This window comes from Bombus terrestris, chromosome 1 (genome assembly GCF_910591885.1).
Source record: "Bombus terrestris chromosome 1, iyBomTerr1.2, whole genome shotgun sequence".
Lineage (NCBI taxonomy): Eukaryota > Metazoa > Arthropoda > Insecta > Hymenoptera > Apidae > Bombus > Bombus terrestris.
The window spans coordinates 8,832,471-8,845,844 of NC_063269.1; the positions used below are offsets into that span (position 1 = coordinate 8,832,471).

A 13,374-nucleotide genomic window follows, 5' to 3' on the forward strand; every position below is an offset into this window, starting at 1 on the left:
TGACTATACATATACAGTACTGTGTAAAACTCTCAGATCATGTACCTTGATGGTTTGGTAATAGCAACATGCAGCAGCCAAGCTTAAGATGTTTCTTTCATGATGTTGCTCATCTATAATTTCTTCCGATTTACATCCACTGTTTTCAATGTTATTTTTTAAACGTTATATAATATAACGTAATATTTTTTCAATGTTATATAATTCAATTAATTAAACTCTTATTATTAATTGTATTATCGCAGTCAATTCTACGTTTAAAACAGAATGTACTAAAAAGATGAAGATCTATAGTAATTTATCAAAGGAAAGGTATTATTCATATACCATTAGATTAAAAGAGAATAAGTTTATCAGTTACTTCAGGTAAAAGAAAAAGTGAAAAAAAGTTTACTTCAGCGTTACAGCTCAAAGTGATTTCACATGTTTAATCGAAAAATATTTGAAATATCGAAGTAATCGGAAACATTCGGTTCTAAAGTTTTAAAACTCCGCACACTTTTAAGAAAATATCGGTTCATCGCTTTGATCTTGGTATTAAAAATTAACTTTCAAACTCGTGTACAGATCTCCGCCCCATTCCGATTCTCTTTCCTAAATATCGATCCGCGTCAAAAAGTGACTGCCGAAGATAGCAGTTGCATCAAGATGTCTCTAACAGCCAGCTCGTTTTACAAAAACCCATCGAAAACCTTGAAGTTGTCGAACTTGGACATTGCCGCTTTGGCATAAGCTTTCACAAAAGTTTTGTGTACCGTACACTAGCGATACTGAAAAACTCCTTCAAATAATTTCAGCAACGAACGAGAGGTGCCAAATGAGAACAAGATAAATTAGGTCGAACTAGAAATTTCGTATGTGTTTATTAAACGTGCTGGATTATTATATACTTAATGGATATACTATTTTGACACATTTAATTGCAATAAAAGGAATCGAAATAAATTCACGGATAAAGAAAACGAAATACTATGTAATTACTAAGCGTATGAACCTACAAAGGCGTATAAATTGAACGTTACTTTCAAACAAATATATTTCAATGAATGAAAATAAAATATCAACCCCTTACTAATAAATATTTTTGCATTATAATATATACACTTGAAATGATATTTCAAGCTCGCTTCCTACAATAATATTATCGTAGCTACAACATACCTGCAAGATTGAAAGCATGAATTTTCTCTTTAAACGTAATTCAAACATCATATTTATACAACGACGACGCTCTTAAGTATCAAAGAAGAACTTGCAAACTTTTAAGAAGCAATTATACTACTATGAAATCTGGTTAAAGTAACGGGAATTTTCCAGGAACTTTTTCAATAATATAATATGACAAAACCAGGACAATTTCCTCTGAAAATTCTTTGAGACTTTGACAAGGGGAATTTCCTCTCGTTTTCGCATGTTGCAAGCTGATGTCGCACGAGTTAATCTGACCTATCGAATCCTGGGAACATCTGGTACAAACTACAATTCTTCAGAGAATAGAAATCGAAGAACCTAAGAGGCGATTCCTGGAAAATTTTCTTCCCGCGTTGATTCACCGGAATGAAGACTGTGCAGCCAGGTCTACGAGACCAAGTTAGATGAATCAAGTTTCGCTGGTGGATTCGAAGAGTGGGAAAAGGAGTAGAGGACGTTCCGTGGAAAAGTTGCGAACTTCGCCAAGAATCCAATATCAGGGACGACCGTTTACAGGATTGGAAAGTAATGTTTGCACATCATTCTGTCGGTTAACTTCGAGGGCAAGAATCACCGTGTCCACCGGACCTCGTAAACGGAGCCAAACATTGCGTTATTTTGTTTCTTTTTTTTTTTTTTCGAAACGCGAAACGGCATTTTAGCTGGCTGCAATCTACCTTGCAATAACATTGAACGTTTCACTTCGTAAACCGTGCGATTTATATATGAAGGAACAATGAACGTCGAGCAGTGGATACTTTTGTTAACATTTTGACGGCCACGATAAATCTTGCCTTATCATAATGGCTATTATTAGTATTGTAAATCACGGCATATAAATAATGTTTGTATATATGTGTGGCGAAAGTTATCTCGTAAATAATTTTAACGATGTTAATTATTCTTCCGATTAAACTTTTGCTGCATCTGTGATATTTCCTGTTTTTAAATAGTGCAAGTTTGATTATCAAATAAAAGTAATCTGCGATTGTTATAGTAAATAGGTCTTTTGCCTATTTATTTGTCAATAAATAATGGAAAAAGAAATTCCAGTAAAACAAATTATCTTAAATTTGTTAACTGTTGTAAATTATTATTATAGGTATTATTTATCTTGACTTCACACAATCCTGAAAAGAGGATACATACAATATGAGGATATTTAACTTACAGTTCGTAAGTTTCCAAACATTTGTATACAGAAATATATATTAATTTTCTTTTATGTCTGAATCCATAACAAACTATAGTTCCCTTTGTTTTATACAAAAAAAATTAATTAATTTCTTTAAAAGTAATCATTGCAAGATCATCATTGCAATCATAACGAAGAAAGTAGCGATTCTATGTGGAAAATAAGTTGGAAATATAGAACGTTTGTTCATATGCAGTTTGTTTTCAAGAAATATCGACATAGAAGTGTACTAAGCTAAAGAGTGTGTATATGTGTGTGTGTTTGTATGCATAAACTACTTATTGCACTTTAAATATGCTATAAAAGTATTAAAACACAGCAATTACTATAATGTACAAGTATGGCTTCCACGACCGTTGATTAATTAACTAATAATTTGTTAATTACATTTAACCGATCCACTTGACGACGCATCTGTAATCACGTCACGTATTTTAATAACGTGCTTAACGAGCTTTAAAATTTATGTATTAAATCTTTACCGTAATAAACAAAATCTAAACCTATTACGCGTATATTGTAATTTTCAAAATTTTTAACATTTTTATTCCTTATATATAAATACTGTATTGTTTAACAATAAGAATACATTAACGATTTTTACTCGATATTAGAGATCTTCTATTAACACTGTACTATTGAACGTTAAATTTCTATTAACGATTTCTATTCGATTTTAGACACCCTGTTATAATACTGTATTATCTAACAATAAAAGTATGGCGAAGATTTTTTTACCCTATTTCTTGTATCTTACAGCCTTGGTTCAATTTTTCACTGCTGTTAGCAGTACATGTTTAGAAAACAGGAGAGGAACTCAATACCTTTCATAATTAATGGTGACTGCACGTATTCCATCCTTGTTCTTTTTCCTTTCTTCACGCTCTTTCCTTTATTTTGGTTTTATTTCGTTATTTATTATAGGATAAGCGATGTCATTACTAATTAGTCTTGTTATGTTTGAACACGCCGACACTACATTATATTATTTTATGTTAACTAATAACAGAAGCATAGGAAACCGCCGAAGGCAGAATGAAATGAAATACCAAAGCTTAATAACACGTAAAATGACCTTTTTTTATTATCGATAGCTATGCTTTGATTAAAATCTACGTAAATATGAACGCCAGAGAAGATTATTCATGAAATTGTCTAAAACTTTGATTTTCGGCAAATATCGAAACACAAACTGAATCTCATAGGTAAAATTCGAATATACATACGTGTACTGATGTAAAATAATTTCAAACTGAAACTATTAATCATAATTTATACTGGAATTAAATTAAAATATCATTTAAAATGAAACATTTAATATAATTGTAATATAGGATTTAATAACTATATAGATATAAATATTATATTACAATTATACATATATATATACAATTATTATTTATATATATTTATATTATTTATATAAATATAAATTAATATTATGAAATTATAATGTACAGTATTATTATAATATCACAAAATTAAGTAATATGATAATTAATATAGTAAATTCATATCAACTAGAACGTTGTAAGTATATTAAAAAATTTTTCTATTGAAAGTAAGTAAGTCATGTAAAATTTAATTTGTTGATGAATACAATTATAAAAATTGAACTTTCACACGCAAATTAAGAATTCTAGATGTCTTGCATTTAACTTACACTATACAATATAACTAGTAAAAGAGTAAAAACTAGTAAAAGCTCTATACCTTTAATATTTTCGAGATTTACCAATTACTCCAGGCTTTCAAGTAGCAAATTTAGCGAAAAAAATTTGCAACGCCGGATTAAGTCATTTTGCTTACGTCAACAACAGGCTGAGAGTAATTAATACGCTAGAAGGGAAGCCGTAGGTGATCCCAAGACGTAGTAAATTTCTACAGGCCTAGCGGAACGGTGCTAAATACGAAATTACCAGCAAACTCCATGCAGTCGCGTCTCAAGTGATAAAATTAAGACCATCGTGTAACGCAACGCCAAAGACTTTAATTACAACGCCTTTCGAGCGCGGTGAAAAGTGCAGTGGGGAAATCAAAAGAACAGTACTAATTGAGATTCACCGCGCCCACATACTATGATATTTTTCCCGGTGCCCGCGTTCTACGTTTCTTCGCGTTTTGCCCTGCATCCGTATCGGAAACCGTTTTTCTGTTTAATGGCGTTCATCCTTATCTTCACATACGATCCTGCGGAAAAACTTTTAGCTATCTTCAACGCGATCAACCACAACGACGATATATAATTTCGGTCGTTACGAAATACATTCAAAGTGCGCTTTTTATTCGAAGATGATTTAAGAATGAAAGAAGCGACATTTCATTTGGAACTCACAATAATAAATTTTACATTTAGTTGAATAGATTTGTTGAGCCTCTCTAGTAAATTTGTTGATCGTTTCGTAAATTTTTGATAGAACTGTTTTCTTTTAATCGAATATAGTGATATGACATAACTGAAACATGTGGTAGTTTGCTATCAAAAATGTTACTTCAATCCAGAGAAATTTCTTTCATACAGATATTAAATTACATTTTGACATTAATCGTAGCAGTAACGACACATATGTAAATAAGTTCCCTGCTTTGCCTGCGCAGCTTTGTTTGGATTTAATATATGCATAGCTTAAATTTTGCTATATTGAAATGTTTTCCATAATGAAATTTTTTTAATGTAGTACAAGTTTTAAGTCTAAAATGAGAATAACACGATATGTTAGATGCCTTAATATAAAAATACGAAATAAAAATGTTCTATTTTGATATTAAGTTCATATAACACTGAAATGTATGGAATTTTTGCAGATGTTATTGCCTAATAATTGTTTTCAGCAGAAAGTTGTATTGAATTCCTTAGAAAAACACAGTGTAGTTACATGATTAAAGCCAATTATAGTTTGTAACGTATCTACGATTTATATTGAAAATTAATTTGAAGCTGCACATACATTTAATACATACATAAATAATATACATGTTCTTTTTAATTCTAGCGCTAATAGCGAAGAAACTAGGAAAAGATAAGAAGCTAATAGACATATAAGGTGAAAAAGCTATAAAAAAATTAAGAATAGTAATAAACTGTATTATAGTAGATACAGACGAAGGTATCGAACGCTAAAGTTCAACTGACCCACGTATTACGAAAATTAATAATTCCCCCGTCGTTTGCGAATAAGTAAACCGAAGAACACACTAACTAAATTAACTTCGAGTAATTGAACTTCTTCCTAAAACAAGTTATTACATCAACGTTATTAGTACCGGAAAGAAAGTTTAAATTTGCATAAAGTTTCGTGGAGCACTGAGTCGAATAGTGGGTGTTCACATTGTTGGCACACAAACTTTTTCACTGGTACAACCAAGTTTCGCGGAATACTTACTTTCATAATCTTCCAATATATTGCTTCCACTTGTACGACACATTTCATAAATTATTTTATTAGTTCCTGTTTAACTTGAAACACCAGGTTCGATACAGCTCACAGAATTTAGAAAGCATCAAATCGTATGTATGGTCCTATAGGGAAGATTGATTCATGTACGCGTAAAGTAGGCAAAATGTTCACAACTGAGTTATGGAAACCGGAAACTCGCTGTTCAACTTCTTGACTGCGATAAACTACCCTACCAATTTGTTTATTCGATGAAGTGAAGCTGTACATACATACTTTGGAAATACGTGACATCAAACTCTCGATTATCCTTTAAAACATGATCCGGAACGTATGCTTTTAAAATTAATTAAAATTGTACTAAACTATATATATAATATATCATTATTATTAAATATGTATTATATATAATATATACACACATTCTGTAAAATAAAAGAAAATCGTTTTGTTTGTGATATAATATTTATTTTGCAATTTTAATAGAATATAGTAGTCGGAGTAACTTTGCTTTTTTTTGAAGATATCAATTAAGTTAAAAGTAAATTTTGGAAAAGAATAATGGTGCCATTATTAAAATATTTTTAGAGTTTAAACGAAAGCTACATTTTATAAGCGAAAAAATTTCCGCGATTACCGTGTAGCGTACGAGTCAGAAAATAGCTTTGATATATCTTGCTTTGATGCGCGTCTCTAAATACCGAAGAATATTCCATATACGCGGGTAAATTCAACGTTTAATGAAATTCAAAGCGACCGCTTTCATTGTCATTTATGATTTCACCCATTTCCTGTGAAACTGACAAGCTAGGCTTACTTTAATGAAAAGCAGCAGCCTGTCGCGTATCCTTCTTTCCATTTAAAGAGTACCCGAGGCAGTGATCGAGTCTCCGGGTTAAGTAAAAATCTTGTTGATGAAACAACTTCATTTCAGAGTTTTCACGGTGCTTCGGTATGACGGCTTAGCGTATCCGTTGCAATTACGGAAACAACTTGCTCTGCCGCTTGTAACTTTCAGGGACAAAGGACACCTATCGCAGCTTTCATTAACCAAATGGAGCCGGAGGACGCGGTGTATCGAAAATGCGGTCGCATCGACGATCCAAAGCAAATAGAAGAACAACGAAATCGGATAAACTAGCGTTCTATTCTCGATCAGCACGTACAACACCGCGTTTCAGCTTCTTTAATAACATAATCACACGAATATTCTTCGAATACGCTGTACCTTTGGAATAAAGAAAAAGAAAAGAACAGAACGTGAAAGCAACGATTTTATTAAACCAGTATAGAACGACGGATACGTAGAAATTCGTGGAAAATGGACTTGCCACCATGTTACGCGACGTTGTCGAATGTTTTAATTAACACGAGCACACACAGGAAGAGAAAGTTTGAAAGTAAAGAAAGTACTCACCAAAGAGGACCGCGTGTAGTCGCGTCACGTTGAAAGGGAAAAGAGTAATCGCGACAACAAGAAGAATCGGCGGGTGTAAGACGCGCGTGGCAGCCACTCGAAGAACTCTCGAGTCACAAGCGAGAGCGTAAAGAGAAAAAAAAAGGAAACGGAAAGTTCGGATTCTCAGCGAGACGACGAGAAGTGTGCGCGTGATTGCGTGTCGGGGCGCGGACTGAACGACTGGGAGAGTACGGTCGTCTCTGGTTGTCCCACCCCATGCTCTCCTCAAACCATCCCCACTCTGCATCCCGCCATGAAGCTCCAAAGCTCCCCACGATCCCACACCCTCAACACTTCCAGTACCGTTCGTCGTCAGCGCCAACGCCCTTGCGCACTGGGGACGTCTACGAAACGTGGCCTCGTCGGTCCTTCGCCACTCGACACCTTCAATTTTACATTGCACCTTTCCCCTTCTTTCACTTTCCCGCTTTAATTATTATCTCCCCTTCCCCATACTCCGTCGCGAATGCCAAAAAAATGCATTACCCCAAGATAATTGACCGTTAAACGACGTATAACAGGGGCTGACTGTTATTTATTTCCCAATGGAGTCCGGACGGAGCCGCGTAAAGAGATAGCTTCTTAGTTTATGTTTGACGTTTTATTGCGCCATTCAGACGTGCTATGTAAGGACGAAAGATCTTAAGGGGAACTCGAAGTTTTTTAACTTGCAAGGTATTTGTAGGATCAAATTAAAGCGGCGAATGAAGTAAATTTTTTTCTCGAATATACGAAAGTTTTTGTTTTATTTAAGAAGTACGTTGTATCAGTGGATTTTGTAACTACGGTGTATAAAAATTATTGCGTTAATACATTAGCTTTCTCTAGAACGATATAGTTTTTGCTAAGATAGTAGATATGTAAGAGAAGAAGAATATTTTCTAGTGAGACTTCGTCTTTAACGAGATTAACGAAACTTTTTACAGTTGGGACTGGATTGGAACAAAGAATAACAAGGAACAATAGTTACTACAAAATATGTTAATGCGATTCATAGAATTTTTCTCTCATAGAACGTATGATATATGTAGATGTACGAAAAGAGTCGTTCTTTGGAAAAGTTTAATTTGAAACCAGCTAGACGATCTTTCAACCCTCGGAACTTCCAGATATATTGCAGTTGCTTTCTTCTTCGTGAACTTATGTGGCTTTTATCTCGCGTTACATCAACCTCCATCACAGTCTGTCACTTTCATTCTCGATCTACCTTTCACGAACTTGGCAAACTTGTGAACCGTTATGAAATTGTATACGTTTAAGCTGCCTACACTTTTTATTCTTGCATTTCTTTTATTCTCTTTCTTGAAGCAAAGAAACTTCTTTTATTCAAATATTTTATAAAATTTCATGTTCCTAATGATCAGAACTGCGTAAATGAAGCAGCTACTGAAATCTAATTTCCTTAATATCTATTGTACCATCTTTTATATGAATATCATTGTTATCAAATATAGCACTTTGAGAATTGTTCTTAAAATATTATTTGGTACATAAATTCGTACATTTTACTACAAAAGTTTCCATGTACCTTATAATGTACCCTATAAGAACTACTTTAAAGACGAAAAAAGAACTCCGTAATACACTGACATAATATAGTTAGGAATGGTAAGATTGTACGAGCACAATTTTTTTCCTATGCATGTGTTTGAATATTTTTAACTATCATTTTACAACAAACTAAAATTTTTTTTGGTAAAAATGAGTCTTTTATGGGATATGTAAAGATTTTCACGAACGACTGTATACCGTTAGCACAAATCTATATAATGGACCGGGATCCTACTTAGGAATAATGTTAAAAGACTAATCGACCATTTTGTCTGCATCATCGCTGAAATTTTTGTAACTATGATATAATGAACATGCGAGAATCTTATCGGCATTGTCACGATATAAATTTACGACTATAATATATTCTCAAGAATCATTATAATTCAACTGCGATCCCACGATTCTGGCAAATCAAGTTGGCTTAACGTATAAGAATATTTTCTTTGGAGTCTGATCGGGTCTCGAGATTACGTGAAAGGTCCTGTTGGACCGATGCATCTCGAAGGATAAGTCGAGATTCCCGTTTTCTCATACTGGAATTGCTCGCGGTTAAAGTGCTATCAGTGATTCAAAGTTAGCGAAGTGTCGAAGATCGTCGAAGAAAATAATGGCGAGCGATAGAGGGAGGATAGGTCGAAATCCTTTTGAGTTTCGGCAAGTACAAGAACAGCAGAACAACTTAGAAGTGTCTTATCACGATCCCAGATCGTGATAAAAGCAAAATCACTTCAACGATCGTGATTCGCAGGAAGATGAATTTGATGGTATGATTAATGTACGAATAATTACATCATTAGATTGTGTAATATATTAATTTATAATGGTATGACTATATTTAAAAAGACGTATCGATTATCATAGTCGTTATAGCAAAATATTTCTGCTGCAAACAATTATTAAAGTACATGAAAATGTAATAATACGTAGGAACAAGGTCGGAAGATAGATAGGAAGTGGCAGAACTTCATATTCCAATTCAATTAATTCCTCTGTATTGATTTCTGATACGTAGGGCAGACATTACTGTCCATCATCTAAAAAGTAAGTTATATCAACGGAGGAATTTATTTAAAAATAATTATGAGTCTGTAAACCACAAGATTCTACAGAGTCTAATTTTTCTCATAATATAAAAATGATCGACAACAATTTACGATTGATCACTATAACTGTATGGTAAATTTCAGCATAAAGGTATATTCCAATTTATCGTTTATTTCTCTGTAAATAGGGGACTCATATTCTGTTTTTATTGCTAATACTTTCCTATGTGAATTCGTATAACAGATATGAATACTTTCCAAATAATATTAATATGGAAAATGGAAAGGAAATCAATAGCAAGAATAATCTATATAATTTTAATATTAAATTTAAAACTTAAATCGTTATTATCAGCAACATTCAAATTTTGAGGTAGAGTATTGCATCCAGTTGCAATGCTTTCTCCGATCCACTCCGAAACTAACATTAAGCCAGCTTATAGATACAATTGAAGGATTTACAACGGCTGTGGGAGTACTAGAAATTCATTCATAGTCCTCTCAATACTCGCAAGGTAAAATTATTAGCTTGAATGATTGGCTATTAATCGATCGACGTTAATCGCCTTCGCGATGGTCTAGACTAATTCCAGGAAAAATATTTCTGTTACAAACCTCCGTGACCTGAACAGATATGGGTACATAAATAGATGTTGTATAGATAACGTAACAAATTAATGAATTACTAAATAAATATTAAATAATTACTAAATAAATGTTAAAAATCGAAGTTCGAACATTTCGTTATATATGTATGTAAATCCAATTTTTCTGATAAATACTTTTTCTTATTTTATCAATCATTTCTATCTGTTGAATCGACGTAAATGAATATCAATCATTTAGTTGCGTAAAAAATATACGACAACAAAATTGAAAGGACAGCTAGATATCACTCGATTAATGATGTGATAAAAGAAAAGCGATGGAGGTGGACAAAGGCACGCGTAAATAGACGATAACCAACAATAGGTCGGTCACCTCGGGAAATATATGAGAAACAAAGGCTGATGACTGGCTAGACGTATTGATTTGCTATTTTCAGAGATGACGATGTAGGTATTTATCTTTAGCAAGAAAGCGCCTTTTCTTCGCGGTGCTCTTATCGCTATCTTGTAGCTTGGCTGAGGCGTATAGACGAGCAGAGTGCACTCGCGAACCTGGCACGCGTCGTTTCATTGTACGAGATGCATCGCATCGTAGCGTACAAAGATCACCTGGTATGCATAGGGTGTCGTAAAAGAAGCTTCGCCACTTTGTTTTTAAATAATTTATAAACGAAATGTTACAAAAATGGAGTTCGTATAATATTCAGTTATCTACGTTTTTATTACTATTAATCTGTATTTCTACATACTTTATATTTTTCCAATCTATTTTCAACTTACGCAACATATGTGTAAGTGTTTTCGAATAAAATTCATGCTTCCAAAGTATATTTCGCAGTATATCTTTTATCAATGGATATTTTTTACTTTATTGGATCATTTTGTCAATTATATATGAAACACGATACCAGCCAAATGACCATTTCTAGCTGTTTTACAAACGTATGTACGTACGTGCATCAATAATATTTCTCGTAACACGTTCCATATATTACTTGTTCAATTTCCTGACGAATATTGTGACTTTAATTGCTTTAAGTGAGGAATTATGGCGGGCTTGTTCGCAGAGATCTTTCCTTTTAAATATCGCCAAAGAAACAAGTCTACAACCATTAGGCCAAACGAATTTTTTTCACTAGCTAATGACTATGTCGATTTTAATCCTGTTCTTGCCTGAATGCATAGTAATCGTAAATCCGTTATTGTTCCCTTTGTATTTCGTATTTTTATTAAAACTTTCTAGTAAAGCTTTGGGGGACTTTTATGCTTAATTATCGCTGTACCAGAACGGACCGCTGACCGCAGAATCCAATTTCTAGAGGCGCCGGGATTGTTTAACGCTAAGCGTGAAGTAAATCGACGAAGACTCGGCGAAGTAACCGGGGAACTTTGACGAAAATGATACATCAAACTTGCATTTATAAACTTGTACTTTGTACGAATGTACCGCCCGAGTTAAAACTTTCGCAAAGACAAGTTGACGTGGTTAGATTTGGAAAAAGTGAGATTTTCACGCTAATCGAAAACAAGTCCGAGCGAAGAAGACCGTTTTTTGATTATCCTAACGATTGATCTATGGCTGTCGTACGAGATGGAAATTGATTAGGATTGGACCTTCCTGAAATCGTACAATCTTATAAGTGACGTAACAAGTGTAGAAGGAATGCGAAAGTAAAAAGCAGGAGGCACACGTTGACACGAACGTCGCGACATGCAAACATCGAAAACACGAACAACATTCATAAAATATATCTGCAAAATTTGACTGTTAAACACGGACACTCTGTATGTTTACGATAATGTGAAGGTATCCAAATGTAATATTTATGGGCGATGATGTGCGTGTATCTATACAGTGTGTCGCAACAGGCATGGTACAATTGGCAAAGAGACGATTCATATGACGTTTTTTTTTTTATATAATGCTTCGTTTTCGAGAAAATCAAGTTATTTGAAGCGTGATATGACGAAATTTTATTTCACATATACTATCAACGTTTTTATCACGTATGATTGTACTGTGAATGCTGGGGCATCCTATACGTAGAAGCAGTGCATTTTTGCATCGCAACGTAGTCAAACCAATTTGTAAGGAAGCGTCTAACACGGTATTTGATCTGACGATTTTACACTACATTGCGACCAAATGTTGTAGAAAGAATCAGTCAGTTTAAGCAATACTTTATGAAAATTTAGTACATTCCTTATGAAAATTTAGTACCTTTATAAGAGCACATAAGTTTTATGTTGAAAGCGCAGGAGCATTGTGTGGATCTGTCTTGTCTTAGATTCTCGCAGAATCATAACACATTTGTATGTATGTAGCTGTACATCTTTAATGCGTAGCAATGTTTGCACGAAGCGACGCGATCATGTGACCTCAATAAATCTTTCCGCAAAATATTGTTACAGCAAATTGTACCAATACTATTACACTCGTATACCATGCGCGTCCTGTAAGAATAAAAAGGGTAGCAGGCGAGAAGCTACAACGAAAAGTAAAAATCTTGCATTTACTAATTTTTGTGATATAAAATAGATACAATTTTTTAATGCAACAGCTGCAGAAAGTATTTGCATACCGTTGTTGGATTTATTATATAGCATTCACTAATTGATTTATTATATAATTATTAGTGTTTGCATATTAATTAATTAGGTTCGAGTAAAATTATGTTCGGTCCGATTATGAAATTTTTTGCGATCTGATATTTTCCATCCGAATCCGTTCTTTTCATTTTAAACTCAGAATAAATTATTATGAAAAATGCGATGCATTTTCTAATAAGTATTTTGAAGGATGGAAAAGATAACTGCACTCTGTCACTCAAGCAGGAAATTCCAGACTATTACATGTTTTGTACCAAAATTTTATTTTCAAATAAATATGGATTTTTATAAAAATCTCTTTAATGTAAATTAGACTCGT

The 13,374-nt window shown here is 33.4% G+C and overlaps 1 protein-coding gene and 1 long non-coding RNA gene across 2 annotated transcripts in view; both read right to left on the reverse strand.

The window, feature by feature from the left end:
• Positions 1-7,435, reverse strand: part of LOC125384823 — an 87,300-nt gene extending 79,865 nt beyond the window's left edge. The window contains exon 1 of the long non-coding RNA XR_007223621.1: positions 7,199-7,435. This is a non-coding gene — a long non-coding RNA (uncharacterized LOC125384823). The remainder of the gene's footprint in view (positions 1-7,198) is intronic.
• LOC100644388 (Kv channel-interacting protein 4) overlaps positions 1-13,374 on the reverse strand; it is a 185,186-nt gene that overhangs the window by 127,037 nt on the left and 44,775 nt on the right. The window lies entirely within an intron of this gene.